Source organism: Schistocerca nitens, unplaced genomic scaffold (assembly GCF_023898315.1).
Source record: "Schistocerca nitens isolate TAMUIC-IGC-003100 unplaced genomic scaffold, iqSchNite1.1 HiC_scaffold_385, whole genome shotgun sequence".
Lineage (NCBI taxonomy): Eukaryota > Metazoa > Arthropoda > Insecta > Orthoptera > Acrididae > Schistocerca > Schistocerca nitens.
Window position 1 is genome coordinate 610,633 of NW_026045919.1, and position 16,932 is coordinate 627,564.

General features: G+C 50.1%; 23 non-coding genes across 23 annotated transcripts; all 23 read right to left on the minus strand.

Moving 5' to 3' along the window:
- Positions 1-328: 328 nt before the first annotated feature.
- On the minus strand, positions 329-401 carry Trnaf-gaa (transfer RNA phenylalanine (anticodon GAA)). Its single transcript has one exon. It is a non-coding gene; the product is annotated as a tRNA-Phe (tRNA).
- Positions 402-997: 596 nt separating this feature from the next.
- Positions 998-1,079, minus strand: Trnas-uga (transfer RNA serine (anticodon UGA)). Its single transcript has one exon. It is a non-coding gene; the product is annotated as a tRNA-Ser (tRNA).
- A 690-nt stretch (positions 1,080-1,769) lies between these two features.
- Positions 1,770-1,851, minus strand: Trnas-cga (transfer RNA serine (anticodon CGA)). Its single transcript has one exon. It is a non-coding gene; the product is annotated as a tRNA-Ser (tRNA).
- A 739-nt stretch (positions 1,852-2,590) lies between these two features.
- Positions 2,591-2,663, minus strand: Trnaf-gaa (transfer RNA phenylalanine (anticodon GAA)). Its single transcript has one exon. It is a non-coding gene; the product is annotated as a tRNA-Phe (tRNA).
- A 596-nt stretch (positions 2,664-3,259) lies between these two features.
- Positions 3,260-3,341, minus strand: Trnas-uga (transfer RNA serine (anticodon UGA)). The gene has a single exon. It is a non-coding gene; the product is annotated as a tRNA-Ser (tRNA).
- A 690-nt stretch (positions 3,342-4,031) lies between these two features.
- Trnas-cga (transfer RNA serine (anticodon CGA)) lies at positions 4,032-4,113 on the minus strand. The gene has a single exon. It is a non-coding gene; the product is annotated as a tRNA-Ser (tRNA).
- A 739-nt stretch (positions 4,114-4,852) lies between these two features.
- On the minus strand, positions 4,853-4,925 carry Trnaf-gaa (transfer RNA phenylalanine (anticodon GAA)). Its single transcript has one exon. It is a non-coding gene; the product is annotated as a tRNA-Phe (tRNA).
- A 596-nt stretch (positions 4,926-5,521) lies between these two features.
- Trnas-uga (transfer RNA serine (anticodon UGA)) lies at positions 5,522-5,603 on the minus strand. The gene has a single exon. It is a non-coding gene; the product is annotated as a tRNA-Ser (tRNA).
- Positions 5,604-6,293: 690 nt separating this feature from the next.
- Positions 6,294-6,375, minus strand: Trnas-cga (transfer RNA serine (anticodon CGA)). Its single transcript has one exon. It is a non-coding gene; the product is annotated as a tRNA-Ser (tRNA).
- A 739-nt stretch (positions 6,376-7,114) lies between these two features.
- On the minus strand, positions 7,115-7,187 carry Trnaf-gaa (transfer RNA phenylalanine (anticodon GAA)). Its single transcript has one exon. It is a non-coding gene; the product is annotated as a tRNA-Phe (tRNA).
- A 596-nt stretch (positions 7,188-7,783) lies between these two features.
- Positions 7,784-7,865, minus strand: Trnas-uga (transfer RNA serine (anticodon UGA)). Its single transcript has one exon. It is a non-coding gene; the product is annotated as a tRNA-Ser (tRNA).
- A 690-nt stretch (positions 7,866-8,555) lies between these two features.
- On the minus strand, positions 8,556-8,637 carry Trnas-cga (transfer RNA serine (anticodon CGA)). Its single transcript has one exon. It is a non-coding gene; the product is annotated as a tRNA-Ser (tRNA).
- A 739-nt stretch (positions 8,638-9,376) lies between these two features.
- Positions 9,377-9,449, minus strand: Trnaf-gaa (transfer RNA phenylalanine (anticodon GAA)). The gene has a single exon. It is a non-coding gene; the product is annotated as a tRNA-Phe (tRNA).
- A 596-nt stretch (positions 9,450-10,045) lies between these two features.
- On the minus strand, positions 10,046-10,127 carry Trnas-uga (transfer RNA serine (anticodon UGA)). Its single transcript has one exon. It is a non-coding gene; the product is annotated as a tRNA-Ser (tRNA).
- A 690-nt stretch (positions 10,128-10,817) lies between these two features.
- Trnas-cga (transfer RNA serine (anticodon CGA)) lies at positions 10,818-10,899 on the minus strand. The gene has a single exon. It is a non-coding gene; the product is annotated as a tRNA-Ser (tRNA).
- A 739-nt stretch (positions 10,900-11,638) lies between these two features.
- Trnaf-gaa (transfer RNA phenylalanine (anticodon GAA)) lies at positions 11,639-11,711 on the minus strand. Its single transcript has one exon. It is a non-coding gene; the product is annotated as a tRNA-Phe (tRNA).
- A 596-nt stretch (positions 11,712-12,307) lies between these two features.
- On the minus strand, positions 12,308-12,389 carry Trnas-uga (transfer RNA serine (anticodon UGA)). The gene has a single exon. It is a non-coding gene; the product is annotated as a tRNA-Ser (tRNA).
- A 690-nt stretch (positions 12,390-13,079) lies between these two features.
- Trnas-cga (transfer RNA serine (anticodon CGA)) lies at positions 13,080-13,161 on the minus strand. The gene has a single exon. It is a non-coding gene; the product is annotated as a tRNA-Ser (tRNA).
- Positions 13,162-13,900: 739 nt separating this feature from the next.
- On the minus strand, positions 13,901-13,973 carry Trnaf-gaa (transfer RNA phenylalanine (anticodon GAA)). Its single transcript has one exon. It is a non-coding gene; the product is annotated as a tRNA-Phe (tRNA).
- Positions 13,974-14,569: 596 nt separating this feature from the next.
- Trnas-uga (transfer RNA serine (anticodon UGA)) lies at positions 14,570-14,651 on the minus strand. The gene has a single exon. It is a non-coding gene; the product is annotated as a tRNA-Ser (tRNA).
- Positions 14,652-15,341: 690 nt separating this feature from the next.
- Trnas-cga (transfer RNA serine (anticodon CGA)) lies at positions 15,342-15,423 on the minus strand. Its single transcript has one exon. It is a non-coding gene; the product is annotated as a tRNA-Ser (tRNA).
- A 739-nt stretch (positions 15,424-16,162) lies between these two features.
- Trnaf-gaa (transfer RNA phenylalanine (anticodon GAA)) lies at positions 16,163-16,235 on the minus strand. Its single transcript has one exon. It is a non-coding gene; the product is annotated as a tRNA-Phe (tRNA).
- A 596-nt stretch (positions 16,236-16,831) lies between these two features.
- Positions 16,832-16,913, minus strand: Trnas-uga (transfer RNA serine (anticodon UGA)). Its single transcript has one exon. It is a non-coding gene; the product is annotated as a tRNA-Ser (tRNA).
- Positions 16,914-16,932: the final 19 nt, after the last annotated feature.

The following is a 16,932-nucleotide window of genomic DNA, read 5'->3' on the forward strand; positions in this document are numbered from 1 at the left end:
TGGAGCAGAGAATTTACGTGTTTAGTCGACCCTCACTGGCCAGTTGGAAAATTCACAAGAATTTCGAATGCAATGTTTCCCACGTTTTCGCTCATTTCACGGTTCCGTTGAAGACCTTCTTCACCACCTGACAGAAAAAGGAAACGCAGTCGGTAGGACTTTTTTGATTCTTTTGCTTCTAAGGGAGTTAGTTGTCTAGTGAGTTCCTCTTATGGCATGCACTAGGCAACCAGAACAGCTACAGGAGAGAGTCATTTTTGTTGTCAGCGGTAGTTGCATTATCGCAAACGCAGAGCAATTCCATGGGCGTCGCATCAAAATGAATACGTGCCGAAACCCGGGATCGAACCAGGGACCTTTAGATCTTCAGTCTAACGCTCTCCCAACTGAGCTATTTCGGCTGACGCTGAGGTTTGCAGTTTGCATGTGTTCGTGAACTCTGTCTCGTTGCCACTTTCACAGTCACCTTCGTCTGATAAGACACAGGGACGCTGAAAGGCGAGCATCCGATGCAGCGAAGTTCCACACACATTTCTTCTGCTTCCATCATCGTTAAAAGCAAACATGTCGACTCGATTCGTGTAATATTGACTTCGCTGAATTCACGTGACGCCACGCTGGCGCTAGAAAACCCGTGCTATATCGATGCCAGGGGCAACTCGTGTGCAGCGAACGAGACACAAGGAGGAGTGAGCCTCTCCACCGTATAAGAGGCAGTACCTAGCAGATACACGCGGTAAAACATTCGACTTGCGTTAGCTCATGAATGGCTATACGTCATCGTCTGCAAGCTAAAATGGACACGTCTGCACTGCCCAGTGAGGCGACACTTGTACTAACACCTGGTGGGCGGCTGTGAGACGGGGAGATGAGCTGCGGCTTCTGGGCGCGACTGTAACGCTGCGCCATGGATCAAATAACACTGCACATTGCTGGTGACCCACGTGTTTAGTAGTGACGCAACTGAACGTTCATCTTGTGAGAGCGAGAAAATTTTCGCAGTCGGCACGACTCGAACCTACGCTCCCAGAGGGAATCTGATTTCAAGTCAGACGCCTTAACCACTCGGCCACGACTGCTGGTGGCGGAAATGTCTCCCGACAACGGAAACTGCCATCTTTAGAAGCAATCTGATGGCAGAAAGCGGCGTGGCCTCACTCATTTCTGTAAGGTTTCCATTGGCCGTTTCCAAAATGTAATAATTTTCGCCCAGACAGGGACTTGAACCCAGGACCATTTGATTGAAAACCTACCGCTCTGCCGACTGAGCTATGCGGGCCCACGCACGAGCATTATCGTACAGCTGCGTGGTGTCCGAGTGATTCGCATGTCGTAATTGCTGGCTTATGGCTCCAATGGCGACTTCACCGACTTCCCACTGACGCACCGCTGACGCTACTTTTCTGTCGTCTTAAACGATGGACATACTTCCAAGCAGCTGCGAGATCATAAGAAAAGAAACGCTGCACCACTGCTTTTGCCGCACTCGAATGATTGAATTGCGATTCTTAAAAAGAAATGAATGTTCGCTCTGTCCAACACTTTCAAGCACATCTGTGTACTCACGATCTCAGCGACGGCTTTCTGCAGTCCCAGCGTCAGTGCGAGGTCAACCGATAACCACAGTAAGAAGCGGTCGTCGCGAAACTCAGTATTCTTAAACGGAAATTTTCGTCTTGTTGAGAATGGCGTCACTGGTTTGCACCCGCATTCGCCCACGCATGTCACGTGTGTGCGAAAATTTTTGCTCCTCTTTACACAAAATCGCACGCAGCCGGTAGGACTCGAACCTACGCTCCCAGAGAGAATCTGATTTCGAGTCAGACGCCTTAACCACTCGGCCACGACTGCCGCTAGCGCGGGTTCTGCCGACACATGCAACTGCTAACGTTTCAAGCACTGTGGTGTCAGAAGACGGCGTAGCTGCATTATTTTCCGTAGCGTTTCCACCGCTACCAGACGAATCGCTACCAAAGTATTAAAATTTCCGCCGACACAGGGACTTGAACCCTGGACCCTTAGGTTAAAAAGCCCTATGCTCCACCGACTGAGCTGTCCGGGCTCGCACGAGGCTGCGAAACCCCCCACGATACATTCACTCATGTCCTTTACTGTTGTGCAATCGCTGCATGGAGCAGTTACTAATAAAACGTCGCCTGAATGCTGTCTACAGACTTATCGCGCTAAGCTCGTAACACACTATCGAAGACTGCTGACACACGATGCAACAACAAATTACAGCAGTCGTTACGGCTCATACGTTGGAGCAGAGAATTTACGTGTTTAGTCGACCCTCACTGGCCAGTTGGAAAATTCACAAGAATTTCGAATGCAATGTTTCCCACGTTTTCGCTCATTTCACGGTTCCGTTGAAGACCTTCTTCACCACCTGACAGAAAAAGGAAACGCAGTCGGTAGGACTTTTTTGATTCTTTTGCTTCTAAGGGAGTTAGTTGTCTAGTGAGTTCCTCTTATGGCATGCACTAGGCAACCAGAACAGCTACAGGAGAGAGTCATTTTTGTTGTCAGCGGTAGTTGCATTATCGCAAACGCAGAGCAATTCCATGGGCGTCGCATCAAAATGAATACGTGCCGAAACCCAGGATCGAACCAGGGACCTTTAGATCTTCAGTCTAACGCTCTCCCAACTGAGCTATTTCGGCTGACGCTGAGGTTTGCAGTTTGCATGTGTTCGTGAACTCTGTCTCGTTGCCACTTTCACAGTCACCTTCGTCTGATAAGACACAGGGACGCTGAAAGGCGAGCATCCGATGCAGCGAAGTTCCACACACATTTCTTCTGCTTCCATCATCGTTAAAAGCAAACATGTCGACTCGATTCGTGTAATATTGACTTCGCTGAATTCACGTGACGCCACGCTGGCGCTAGAAAACCCGTGCTATATCGATGCCAGGGGCAACTCGTGTGCAGCGAACGAGACACAAGGAGGAGTGAGCCTCTCCACCGTATAAGAGGCAGTACCTAGCAGATACACGCGGTAAAACATTCGACTTGCGTTAGCTCATGAATGGCTATACGTCATCGTCTGCAAGCTAAAATGGACACGTCTGCACTGCCCAGTGAGGCGACACTTGTACTAACACCTGGTGGGCGGCTGTGAGACGGGGAGATGAGCTGCGGCTTCTGGGCGCGACTGTAACGCTGCGCCATGGATCAAATAACACTGCACATTGCTGGTGACCCACGTGTTTAGTAGTGACGCAACTGAACGTTCATCTTGTGAGAGCGAGAAAATTTTCGCAGTCGGCAGGACTCGAACCTACGCTCCCAGAGGGAATCTGATTTCAAGTCAGACGCCTTAACCACTCGGCCACGACTGCTGGTGGCGGAAATGTCTCCCGACAACGGAAACTGCCATCTTTAGAAGCAATCTGATGGCAGAAAGCGGCGTGGCCTCACTCATTTCTGTAAGGTTTCCATTGGCCGTTTCCAAAATGTAATAATTTTCGCCCAGACAGGGACTTGAACCCAGGACCATTTGATTGAAAACCTACCGCTCTGCCGACTGAGCTATGCGGGCCCACGCACGAGCATTATCGTACAGCTGCGTGGTGTCCGAGTGATTCGCATGTCGTAATTGCTGGCTTATGGCTCCAATGGCGACTTCACCGACTTCCCACTGACGCACCGCTGACGCTACTTTTCTGTCGTCTTAAACGATGGACATACTTCCAAGCAGCTGCGAGATCATAAGAAAAGAAACGCTGCACCACTGCTTTTGCCGCACTCGAATGATTGAATTGCGATTCTTAAAAAGAAATGAATGTTCGCTCTGTCCAACACTTTCAAGCACATCTGTGTACTCACGATCTCAGCGACGGCTTTCTGCAGTCCCAGCGTCAGTGCGAGGTCAACCGATAACCACAGTAAGAAGCGGTCGTCGCGAAACTCAGTATTCTTAAACGGAAATTTTCGTCTTGTTGAGAATGGCGTCACTGGTTTGCACCCGCATTCGCCCACGCATGTCACGTGTGTGCGAAAATTTTTGCTCCTCTTTACACAAAATCGCACGCAGCCGGTAGGACTCGAACCTACGCTCCCAGAGAGAATCTGATTTCGAGTCAGACGCCTTAACCACTCGGCCACGACTGCCGCTAGCGCGGGTTCTGCCGACACATGCAACTGCTAACGTTTCAAGCACTGTGGTGTCAGAAGACGGCGTAGCTGCATTATTTTCCGTAGCGTTTCCACCGCTACCAGACGAATCGCTACCAAAGTATTAAAATTTCCGCCGACACAGGGACTTGAACCCTGGACCCTTAGGTTAAAAAGCCCTATGCTCCACCGACTGAGCTGTCCGGGCTCGCACGAGGCTGCGAAACCCCCCACGATACATTCACTCATGTCCTTTACTGTTGTGCAATCGCTGCATGGAGCAGTTACTAATAAAACGTCGCCTGAATGCTGTCTACAGACTTATCGCGCTAAGCTCGTAACACACTATCGAAGACTGCTGACACACGATGCAACAACAAATTACAGCAGTCGTTACGGCTCATACGTTGGAGCAGAGAATTTACGTGTTTAGTCGACCCTCACTGGCCAGTTGGAAAATTCACAAGAATTTCGAATGCAATGTTTCCCACGTTTTCGCTCATTTCACGGTTCCGTTGAAGACCTTCTTCACCACCTGACAGAAAAAGGAAACGCAGTCGGTAGGACTTTTTTGATTCTTTTGCTTCTAAGGGAGTTAGTTGTCTAGTGAGTTCCTCTTATGGCATGCACTAGGCAACCAGAACAGCTACAGGAGAGAGTCATTTTTGTTGTCAGCGGTAGTTGCATTATCGCAAACGCAGAGCAATTCCATGGGCGTCGCATCAAAATGAATACGTGCCGAAACCCGGGATCGAACCAGGGACCTTTAGATCTTCAGTCTAACGCTCTCCCAACTGAGCTATTTCGGCTGACGCTGAGGTTCGCAGTTTGCATGTGTTCGTGAACTCTGTCTCGTTGCCACTTTCACAGTCACCTTCGTCTGATAAGACACAGGGACGCTGAAAGGCGAGCATCCGATGCAGCGAAGTTCCACACACATTTCTTCTGCTTCCATCATCGTTAAAAGCAAACATGTCGACTCGATTCGTGTAATATTGACTTCGCTGAATTCACGTGACGCCACGCTGGCGCTAGAAAACCCGTGCTATATCGATGCCAGGGGCAACTCGTGTGCAGCGAACGAGACACAAGGAGGAGTGAGCCTCTCCACCGTATAAGAGGCAGTACCTAGCAGATACACGCGGTAAAACATTCGACTTGCGTTAGCTCATGAATGGCTATACGTCATCGTCTGCAAGCTAAAATGGACACGTCTGCACTGCCCAGTGAGGCGACACTTGTACTAACACCTGGTGGGCGGCTGTGAGACGGGGAGATGAGCTGCGGCTTCTGGGCGCGACTGTAACGCTGCGCCATGGATCAAATAACACTGCACATTGCTGGTGACCCACGTGTTTAGTAGTGACGCAACTGAACGTTCATCTTGTGAGAGCGAGAAAATTTTCGCAGTCGGCACGACTCGAACCTACGCTCCCAGAGGGAATCTGATTTCAAGTCAGACGCCTTAACCACTCGGCCACGACTGCTGGTGGCGGAAATGTCTCCCGACAACGGAAACTGCCATCTTTAGAAGCAATCTGATGGCAGAAAGCGGCGTGGCCTCACTCATTTCTGTAAGGTTTCCATTGGCCGTTTCCAAAATGTAATAATTTTCGCCCAGACAGGGACTTGAACCCAGGACCATTTGATTGAAAACCTACCGCTCTGCCGACTGAGCTATGCGGGCCCACGCACGAGCATTATCGTACAGCTGCGTGGTGTCCGAGTGATTCGCATGTCGTAATTGCTGGCTTATGGCTCCAATGGCGACTTCACCGACTTCCCACTGACGCACCGCTGACGCTACTTTTCTGTCGTCTTAAACGATGGACATACTTCCAAGCAGCTGCGAGATCATAAGAAAAGAAACGCTGCACCACTGCTTTTGCCGCACTCGAATGATTGAATTGCGATTCTTAAAAAGAAATGAATGTTCGCTCTGTCCAACACTTTCAAGCACATCTGTGTACTCACGATCTCAGCGACGGCTTTCTGCAGTCCCAGCGTCAGTGCGAGGTCAACCGATAACCACAGTAAGAAGCGGTCGTCGCGAAACTCAGTATTCTTAAACGGAAATTTTCGTCTTGTTGAGAATGGCGTCACTGGTTTGCACCCGCATTCGCCCACGCATGTCACGTGTGTGCGAAAATTTTTGCTCCTCTTTACACAAAATCGCACGCAGCCGGTAGGACTCGAACCTACGCTCCCAGAGAGAATCTGATTTCGAGTCAGACGCCTTAACCACTCGGCCACGACTGCCGCTAGCGCGGGTTCTGCCGACACATGCAACTGCTAACGTTTCAAGCACTGTGGTGTCAGAAGACGGCGTAGCTGCATTATTTTCCGTAGCGTTTCCACCGCTACCAGACGAATCGCTACCAAAGTATTAAAATTTCCGCCGACACAGGGACTTGAACCCTGGACCCTTAGGTTAAAAAGCCCTATGCTCCACCGACTGAGCTGTCCGGGCTCGCACGAGGCTGCGAAACCCCCCACGATACATTCACTCATGTCCTTTACTGTTGTGCAATCGCTGCATGGAGCAGTTACTAATAAAACGTCGCCTGAATGCTGTCTACAGACTTATCGCGCTAAGCTCGTAACACACTATCGAAGACTGCTGACACACGATGCAACAACAAATTACAGCAGTCGTTACGGCTCATACGTTGGAGCAGAGAATTTACGTGTTTAGTCGACCCTCACTGGCCAGTTGGAAAATTCACAAGAATTTCGAATGCAATGTTTCCCACGTTTTCGCTCATTTCACGGTTCCGTTGAAGACCTTCTTCACCACCTGACAGAAAAAGGAAACGCAGTCGGTAGGACTTTTTTGATTCTTTTGCTTCTAAGGGAGTTAGTTGTCTAGTGAGTTCCTCTTATGGCATGCACTAGGCAACCAGAACAGCTACAGGAGAGAGTCATTTTTGTTGTCAGCGGTAGTTGCATTATCGCAAACGCAGAGCAATTCCATGGGCGTCGCATCAAAATGAATACGTGCCGAAACCCGGGATCGAACCAGGGACCTTTAGATCTTCAGTCTAACGCTCTCCCAACTGAGCTATTTCGGCTGACGCTGAGGTTCGCAGTTTGCATGTGTTCGTGAACTCTGTCTCGTTGCCACTTTCACAGTCACCTTCGTCTGATAAGACACAGGGACGCTGAAAGGCGAGCATCCGATGCAGCGAAGTTCCACACACATTTCTTCTGCTTCCATCATCGTTAAAAGCAAACATGTCGACTCGATTCGTGTAATATTGACTTCGCTGAATTCACGTGACGCCACGCTGGCGCTAGAAAACCCGTGCTATATCGATGCCAGGGGCAACTCGTGTGCAGCGAACGAGACACAAGGAGGAGTGAGCCTCTCCACCGTATAAGAGGCAGTACCTAGCAGATACACGCGGTAAAACATTCGACTTGCGTTAGCTCATGAATGGCTATACGTCATCGTCTGCAAGCTAAAATGGACACGTCTGCACTGCCCAGTGAGGCGACACTTGTACTAACACCTGGTGGGCGGCTGTGAGACGGGGAGATGAGCTGCGGCTTCTGGGCGCGACTGTAACGCTGCGCCATGGATCAAATAACACTGCACATTGCTGGTGACCCACGTGTTTAGTAGTGACGCAACTGAACGTTCATCTTGTGAGAGCGAGAAAATTTTCGCAGTCGGCAGGACTCGAACCTACGCTCCCAGAGGGAATCTGATTTCAAGTCAGACGCCTTAACCACTCGGCCACGACTGCTGGTGGCGGAAATGTCTCCCGACAACGGAAACTGCCATCTTTAGAAGCAATCTGATGGCAGAAAGCGGCGTGGCCTCACTCATTTCTGTAAGGTTTCCATTGGCCGTTTCCAAAATGTAATAATTTTCGCCCAGACAGGGACTTGAACCCAGGACCATTTGATTGAAAACCTACCGCTCTGCCGACTGAGCTATGCGGGCCCACGCACGAGCATTATCGTACAGCTGCGTGGTGTCCGAGTGATTCGCATGTCGTAATTGCTGGCTTATGGCTCCAATGGCGACTTCACCGACTTCCCACTGACGCACCGCTGACGCTACTTTTCTGTCGTCTTAAACGATGGACATACTTCCAAGCAGCTGCGAGATCATAAGAAAAGAAACGCTGCACCACTGCTTTTGCCGCACTCGAATGATTGAATTGCGATTCTTAAAAAGAAATGAATGTTCGCTCTGTCCAACACTTTCAAGCACATCTGTGTACTCACGATCTCAGCGACGGCTTTCTGCAGTCCCAGCGTCAGTGCGAGGTCAACCGATAACCACAGTAAGAAGCGGTCGTCGCGAAACTCAGTATTCTTAAACGGAAATTTTCGTCTTGTTGAGAATGGCGTCACTGGTTTGCACCCGCATTCGCCCACGCATGTCACGTGTGTGCGAAAATTTTTGCTCCTCTTTACACAAAATCGCACGCAGCCGGTAGGACTCGAACCTACGCTCCCAGAGAGAATCTGATTTCGAGTCAGACGCCTTAACCACTCGGCCACGACTGCCGCTAGCGCGGGTTCTGCCGACACATGCAACTGCTAACGTTTCAAGCACTGTGGTGTCAGAAGACGGCGTAGCTGCATTATTTTCCGTAGCGTTTCCACCGCTACCAGACGAATCGCTACCAAAGTATTAAAATTTCCGCCGACACAGGGACTTGAACCCTGGACCCTTAGGTTAAAAAGCCCTATGCTCCACCGACTGAGCTGTCCGGGCTCGCACGAGGCTGCGAAACCCCCCACGATACATTCACTCATGTCCTTTACTGTTGTGCAATCGCTGCATGGAGCAGTTACTAATAAAACGTCGCCTGAATGCTGTCTACAGACTTATCGCGCTAAGCTCGTAACACACTATCGAAGACTGCTGACACACGATGCAACAACAAATTACAGCAGTCGTTACGGCTCATACGTTGGAGCAGAGAATTTACGTGTTTAGTCGACCCTCACTGGCCAGTTGGAAAATTCACAAGAATTTCGAATGCAATGTTTCCCACGTTTTCGCTCATTTCACGGTTCCGTTGAAGACCTTCTTCACCACCTGACAGAAAAAGGAAACGCAGTCGGTAGGACTTTTTTGATTCTTTTGCTTCTAAGGGAGTTAGTTGTCTAGTGAGTTCCTCTTATGGCATGCACTAGGCAACCAGAACAGCTACAGGAGAGAGTCATTTTTGTTGTCAGCGGTAGTTGCATTATCGCAAACGCAGAGCAATTCCATGGGCGTCGCATCAAAATGAATACGTGCCGAAACCCGGGATCGAACCAGGGACCTTTAGATCTTCAGTCTAACGCTCTCCCAACTGAGCTATTTCGGCTGACGCTGAGGTTCGCAGTTTGCATGTGTTCGTGAACTCTGTCTCGTTGCCACTTTCACAGTCACCTTCGTCTGATAAGACACAGGGACGCTGAAAGGCGAGCATCCGATGCAGCGAAGTTCCACACACATTTCTTCTGCTTCCATCATCGTTAAAAGCAAACATGTCGACTCGATTCGTGTAATATTGACTTCGCTGAATTCACGTGACGCCACGCTGGCGCTAGAAAACCCGTGCTATATCGATGCCAGGGGCAACTCGTGTGCAGCGAACGAGACACAAGGAGGAGTGAGCCTCTCCACCGTATAAGAGGCAGTACCTAGCAGATACACGCGGTAAAACATTCGACTTGCGTTAGCTCATGAATGGCTATACGTCATCGTCTGCAAGCTAAAATGGACACGTCTGCACTGCCCAGTGAGGCGACACTTGTACTAACACCTGGTGGGCGGCTGTGAGACGGGGAGATGAGCTGCGGCTTCTGGGCGCGACTGTAACGCTGCGCCATGGATCAAATAACACTGCACATTGCTGGTGACCCACGTGTTTAGTAGTGACGCAACTGAACGTTCATCTTGTGAGAGCGAGAAAATTTTCGCAGTCGGCACGACTCGAACCTACGCTCCCAGAGGGAATCTGATTTCAAGTCAGACGCCTTAACCACTCGGCCACGACTGCTGGTGGCGGAAATGTCTCCCGACAACGGAAACTGCCATCTTTAGAAGCAATCTGATGGCAGAAAGCGGCGTGGCCTCACTCATTTCTGTAAGGTTTCCATTGGCCGTTTCCAAAATGTAATAATTTTCGCCCAGACAGGGACTTGAACCCAGGACCATTTGATTGAAAACCTACCGCTCTGCCGACTGAGCTATGCGGGCCCACGCACGAGCATTATCGTACAGCTGCGTGGTGTCCGAGTGATTCGCATGTCGTAATTGCTGGCTTATGGCTCCAATGGCGACTTCACCGACTTCCCACTGACGCACCGCTGACGCTACTTTTCTGTCGTCTTAAACGATGGACATACTTCCAAGCAGCTGCGAGATCATAAGAAAAGAAACGCTGCACCACTGCTTTTGCCGCACTCGAATGATTGAATTGCGATTCTTAAAAAGAAATGAATGTTCGCTCTGTCCAACACTTTCAAGCACATCTGTGTACTCACGATCTCAGCGACGGCTTTCTGCAGTCCCAGCGTCAGTGCGAGGTCAACCGATAACCACAGTAAGAAGCGGTCGTCGCGAAACTCAGTATTCTTAAACGGAAATTTTCGTCTTGTTGAGAATGGCGTCACTGGTTTGCACCCGCATTCGCCCACGCATGTCACGTGTGTGCGAAAATTTTTGCTCCTCTTTACACAAAATCGCACGCAGCCGGTAGGACTCGAACCTACGCTCCCAGAGAGAATCTGATTTCGAGTCAGACGCCTTAACCACTCGGCCACGACTGCCGCTAGCGCGGGTTCTGCCGACACATGCAACTGCTAACGTTTCAAGCACTGTGGTGTCAGAAGACGGCGTAGCTGCATTATTTTCCGTAGCGTTTCCACCGCTACCAGACGAATCGCTACCAAAGTATTAAAATTTCCGCCGACACAGGGACTTGAACCCTGGACCCTTAGGTTAAAAAGCCCTATGCTCCACCGACTGAGCTGTCCGGGCTCGCACGAGGCTGCGAAACCCCCCACGATACATTCACTCATGTCCTTTACTGTTGTGCAATCGCTGCATGGAGCAGTTACTAATAAAACGTCGCCTGAATGCTGTCTACAGACTTATCGCGCTAAGCTCGTAACACACTATCGAAGACTGCTGACACACGATGCAACAACAAATTACAGCAGTCGTTACGGCTCATACGTTGGAGCAGAGAATTTACGTGTTTAGTCGACCCTCACTGGCCAGTTGGAAAATTCACAAGAATTTCGAATGCAATGTTTCCCACGTTTTCGCTCATTTCACGGTTCCGTTGAAGACCTTCTTCACCACCTGACAGAAAAAGGAAACGCAGTCGGTAGGACTTTTTTGATTCTTTTGCTTCTAAGGGAGTTAGTTGTCTAGTGAGTTCCTCTTATGGCATGCACTAGGCAACCAGAACAGCTACAGGAGAGAGTCATTTTTGTTGTCAGCGGTAGTTGCATTATCGCAAACGCAGAGCAATTCCATGGGCGTCGCATCAAAATGAATACGTGCCGAAACCCGGGATCGAACCAGGGACCTTTAGATCTTCAGTCTAACGCTCTCCCAACTGAGCTATTTCGGCTGACGCTGAGGTTTGCAGTTTGCATGTGTTCGTGAACTCTGTCTCGTTGCCACTTTCACAGTCACCTTCGTCTGATAAGACACAGGGACGCTGAAAGGCGAGCATCCGATGCAGCGAAGTTCCACACACATTTCTTCTGCTTCCATCATCGTTAAAAGCAAACATGTCGACTCGATTCGTGTAATATTGACTTCGCTGAATTCACGTGACGCCACGCTGGCGCTAGAAAACCCGTGCTATATCGATGCCAGGGGCAACTCGTGTGCAGCGAACGAGACACAAGGAGGAGTGAGCCTCTCCACCGTATAAGAGGCAGTACCTAGCAGATACACGCGGTAAAACATTCGACTTGCGTTAGCTCATGAATGGCTATACGTCATCGTCTGCAAGCTAAAATGGACACGTCTGCACTGCCCAGTGAGGCGACACTTGTACTAACACCTGGTGGGCGGCTGTGAGACGGGGAGATGAGCTGCGGCTTCTGGGCGCGACTGTAACGCTGCGCCATGGATCAAATAACACTGCACATTGCTGGTGACCCACGTGTTTAGTAGTGACGCAACTGAACGTTCATCTTGTGAGAGCGAGAAAATTTTCGCAGTCGGCAGGACTCGAACCTACGCTCCCAGAGGGAATCTGATTTCAAGTCAGACGCCTTAACCACTCGGCCACGACTGCTGGTGGCGGAAATGTCTCCCGACAACGGAAACTGCCATCTTTAGAAGCAATCTGATGGCAGAAAGCGGCGTGGCCTCACTCATTTCTGTAAGGTTTCCATTGGCCGTTTCCAAAATGTAATAATTTTCGCCCAGACAGGGACTTGAACCCAGGACCATTTGATTGAAAACCTACCGCTCTGCCGACTGAGCTATGCGGGCCCACGCACGAGCATTATCGTACAGCTGCGTGGTGTCCGAGTGATTCGCATGTCGTAATTGCTGGCTTATGGCTCCAATGGCGACTTCACCGACTTCCCACTGACGCACCGCTGACGCTACTTTTCTGTCGTCTTAAACGATGGACATACTTCCAAGCAGCTGCGAGATCATAAGAAAAGAAACGCTGCACCACTGCTTTTGCCGCACTCGAATGATTGAATTGCGATTCTTAAAAAGAAATGAATGTTCGCTCTGTCCAACACTTTCAAGCACATCTGTGTACTCACGATCTCAGCGACGGCTTTCTGCAGTCCCAGCGTCAGTGCGAGGTCAACCGATAACCACAGTAAGAAGCGGTCGTCGCGAAACTCAGTATTCTTAAACGGAAATTTTCGTCTTGTTGAGAATGGCGTCACTGGTTTGCACCCGCATTCGCCCACGCATGTCACGTGTGTGCGAAAATTTTTGCTCCTCTTTACACAAAATCGCACGCAGCCGGTAGGACTCGAACCTACGCTCCCAGAGAGAATCTGATTTCGAGTCAGACGCCTTAACCACTCGGCCACGACTGCCGCTAGCGCGGGTTCTGCCGACACATGCAACTGCTAACGTTTCAAGCACTGTGGTGTCAGAAGACGGCGTAGCTGCATTATTTTCCGTAGCGTTTCCACCGCTACCAGACGAATCGCTACCAAAGTATTAAAATTTCCGCCGACACAGGGACTTGAACCCTGGACCCTTAGGTTAAAAAGCCCTATGCTCCACCGACTGAGCTGTCCGGGCTCGCACGAGGCTGCGAAACCCCCCACGATACATTCACTCATGTCCTTTACTGTTGTGCAATCGCTGCATGGAGCAGTTACTAATAAAACGTCGCCTGAATGCTGTCTACAGACTTATCGCGCTAAGCTCGTAACACACTATCGAAGACTGCTGACACACGATGCAACAACAAATTACAGCAGTCGTTACGGCTCATACGTTGGAGCAGAGAATTTACGTGTTTAGTCGACCCTCACTGGCCAGTTGGAAAATTCACAAGAATTTCGAATGCAATGTTTCCCACGTTTTCGCTCATTTCACGGTTCCGTTGAAGACCTTCTTCACCACCTGACAGAAAAAGGAAACGCAGTCGGTAGGACTTTTTTGATTCTTTTGCTTCTAAGGGAGTTAGTTGTCTAGTGAGTTCCTCTTATGGCATGCACTAGGCAACCAGAACAGCTACAGGAGAGAGTCATTTTTGTTGTCAGCGGTAGTTGCATTATCGCAAACGCAGAGCAATTCCATGGGCGTCGCATCAAAATGAATACGTGCCGAAACCCGGGATCGAACCAGGGACCTTTAGATCTTCAGTCTAACGCTCTCCCAACTGAGCTATTTCGGCTGACGCTGAGGTTCGCAGTTTGCATGTGTTCGTGAACTCTGTCTCGTTGCCACTTTCACAGTCACCTTCGTCTGATAAGACACAGGGACGCTGAAACGCGAGCATCCGATGCAGCGAAGTTCCACACACATTTCTTCTGCTTCCATCATCGTTAAAAGCAAACATGTCGACTCGATTCGTGTAATATTGACTTCGCTGAATTCACGTGACGCCACGCTGGCGCTAGAAAACCCGTGCTATATCGATGCCAGGGGCAACTCGTGTGCAGCGAACGAGACACAAGGAGGAGTGAGCCTCTCCACCGTATAAGAGGCAGTACCTAGCAGATACACGCGGTAAAACATTCGACTTGCGTTAGCTCATGAATGGCTATACGTCATCGTCTGCAAGCTAAAATGGACACGTCTGCACTGCCCAGTGAGGCGACACTTGTACTAACACCTGGTGGGCGGCTGTGAGACGGGGAGATGAGCTGCGGCTTCTGGGCGCGACTGTAACGCTGCGCCATGGATCAAATAACACTGCACATTGCTGGTGACCCACGTGTTTAGTAGTGACGCAACTGAACGTTCATCTTGTGAGAGCGAGAAAATTTTCGCAGTCGGCAGGACTCGAACCTACGCTCCCAGAGGGAATCTGATTTCAAGTCAGACGCCTTAACCACTCGGCCACGACTGCTGGTGGCGGAAATGTCTCCCGACAACGGAAACTGCCATCTTTAGAAGCAATCTGATGGCAGAAAGCGGCGTGGCCTCACTCATTTCTGTAAGGTTTCCATTGGCCGTTTCCAAAATGTAATAATTTTCGCCCAGACAGGGACTTGAACCCAGGACCATTTGATTGAAAACCTACCGCTCTGCCGACTGAGCTATGCGGGCCCACGCACGAGCATTATCGTACAGCTGCGTGGTGTCCGAGTGATTCGCATGTCGTAATTGCTGGCTTATGGCTCCAATGGCGACTTCACCGACTTCCCACTGACGCACCGCTGACGCTACTTTTCTGTCGTCTTAAACGATGGACATACTTCCAAGCAGCTGCGAGATCATAAGAAAAGAAACGCTGCACCACTGCTTTTGCCGCACTCGAATGATTGAATTGCGATTCTTAAAAAGAAATGAATGTTCGCTCTGTCCAACACTTTCAAGCACATCTGTGTACTCACGATCTCAGCGACGGCTTTCTGCAGTCCCAGCGTCAGTGCGAGGTCAACCGATAACCACAGTAAGAAGCGGTCGTCGCGAAACTCAGTATTCTTAAACGGAAATTTTCGTCTTGTTGAGAATGGCGTCACTGGTTTGCACCCGCATTCGCCCACGCATGTCACGTGTGTGCGAAAATTTTTGCTCCTCTTTACACAAAATCGCACGCAGCCGGTAGGACTCGAACCTACGCTCCCAGAGAGAATCTGATTTCGAGTCAGACGCCTTAACCACTCGGCCACGACTGCCGCTAGCGCGGGTTCTGCCGACACATGCAACTGCTAACGTTTCAAGCACTGTGGTGTCAGAAGACGGCGTAGCTGCATTATTTTCCGTAGCGTTTCCACCGCTACCAGACGAATCGCTACCAAAGTATTAAAATTTCCGCCGACACAGGGACTTGAACCCTGGACCCTTAGGTTAAAAAGCCCTATGCTCCACCGACTGAGCTGTCCGGGCTCGCACGAGGCTGCGAAACCCCCCACGATACATTCACTCATGTCCTTTACTGTTGTGCAATCGCTGCATGGAGCAGTTACTAATAAAACGTCGCCTGAATGCTGTCTACAGACTTATCGCGCTAAGCTCGTAACACACTATCGAAGACTGCTGACACACGATGCAACAACAAATTACAGCAGTCGTTACGGCTCATACGTTGGAGCAGAGAATTTACGTGTTTAGTCGACCCTCACTGGCCAGTTGGAAAATTCACAAGAATTTCGAATGCAATGTTTCCCACGTTTTCGCTCATTTCACGGTTCCGTTGAAGACCTTCTTCACCACCTGACAGAAAAAGGAAACGCAGTCGGTAGGACTTTTTTGATTCTTTTGCTTCTAAGGGAGTTAGTTGTCTAGTGAGTTCCTCTTATGGCATGCACTAGGCAACCAGAACAGCTACAGGAGAGAGTCATTTTTGTTGTCAGCGGTAGTTGCATTATCGCAAACGCAGAGCAATTCCATGGGCGTCGCATCAAAATGAATACGTGCCGAAACCCGGGATCGAACCAGGGACCTTTAGATCTTCAGTCTAACGCTCTCCCAACTGAGCTATTTCGGCTGACGCTGAGGTTCGCAGTTTGCATGTGTTCGTGAACTCTGTCTCGTTGCCACTTTCACAGTCACCTTCGTCTGATAAGACACAGGGACGCTGAAACGCGAGCATCCGATGCAGCGAAGTTCCACACACATTTCTTCTGCTTCCATCATCGTTAAAAGCAAACATGTCGACTCGATTCGTGTAATATTGACTTCGCTGAATTCACGTGACGCCACGCTGGCGCTAGAAAACCCGTGCTATATCGATGCCAGGGGCAACTCGTGTGCAGCGAACGAGACACAAGGAGGAGTGAGCCTCTCCACCGTATAAGAGGCAGTACCTAGCAGATACACGCGGTAAAACATTCGACTTGCGTTAGCTCATGAATGGCTATACGTCATCGTCTGCAAGCTAAAATGGACACGTCTGCACTGCCCAGTGAGGCGACACTTGTACTAACACCTGGTGGGCGGCTGTGAGACGGGGAGATGAGCTGCGGCTTCTGGGCGCGACTGTAACGCTGCGCCATGGATCAAATAACACTGCACATTGCTGGTGACCCACGTGTTTAGTAGTGACGCAACTGAACGTTCATCTTGTGAGAGCGAGAAAATTTTCGCAGTCGGCAGGACTCGAACCTACGCTCCCAGAGGGAATCTGATTTCAAGTCAGACGCCTTAACCACTCGGCCACGACTGCTGGTGGCGGAAATGTCTCC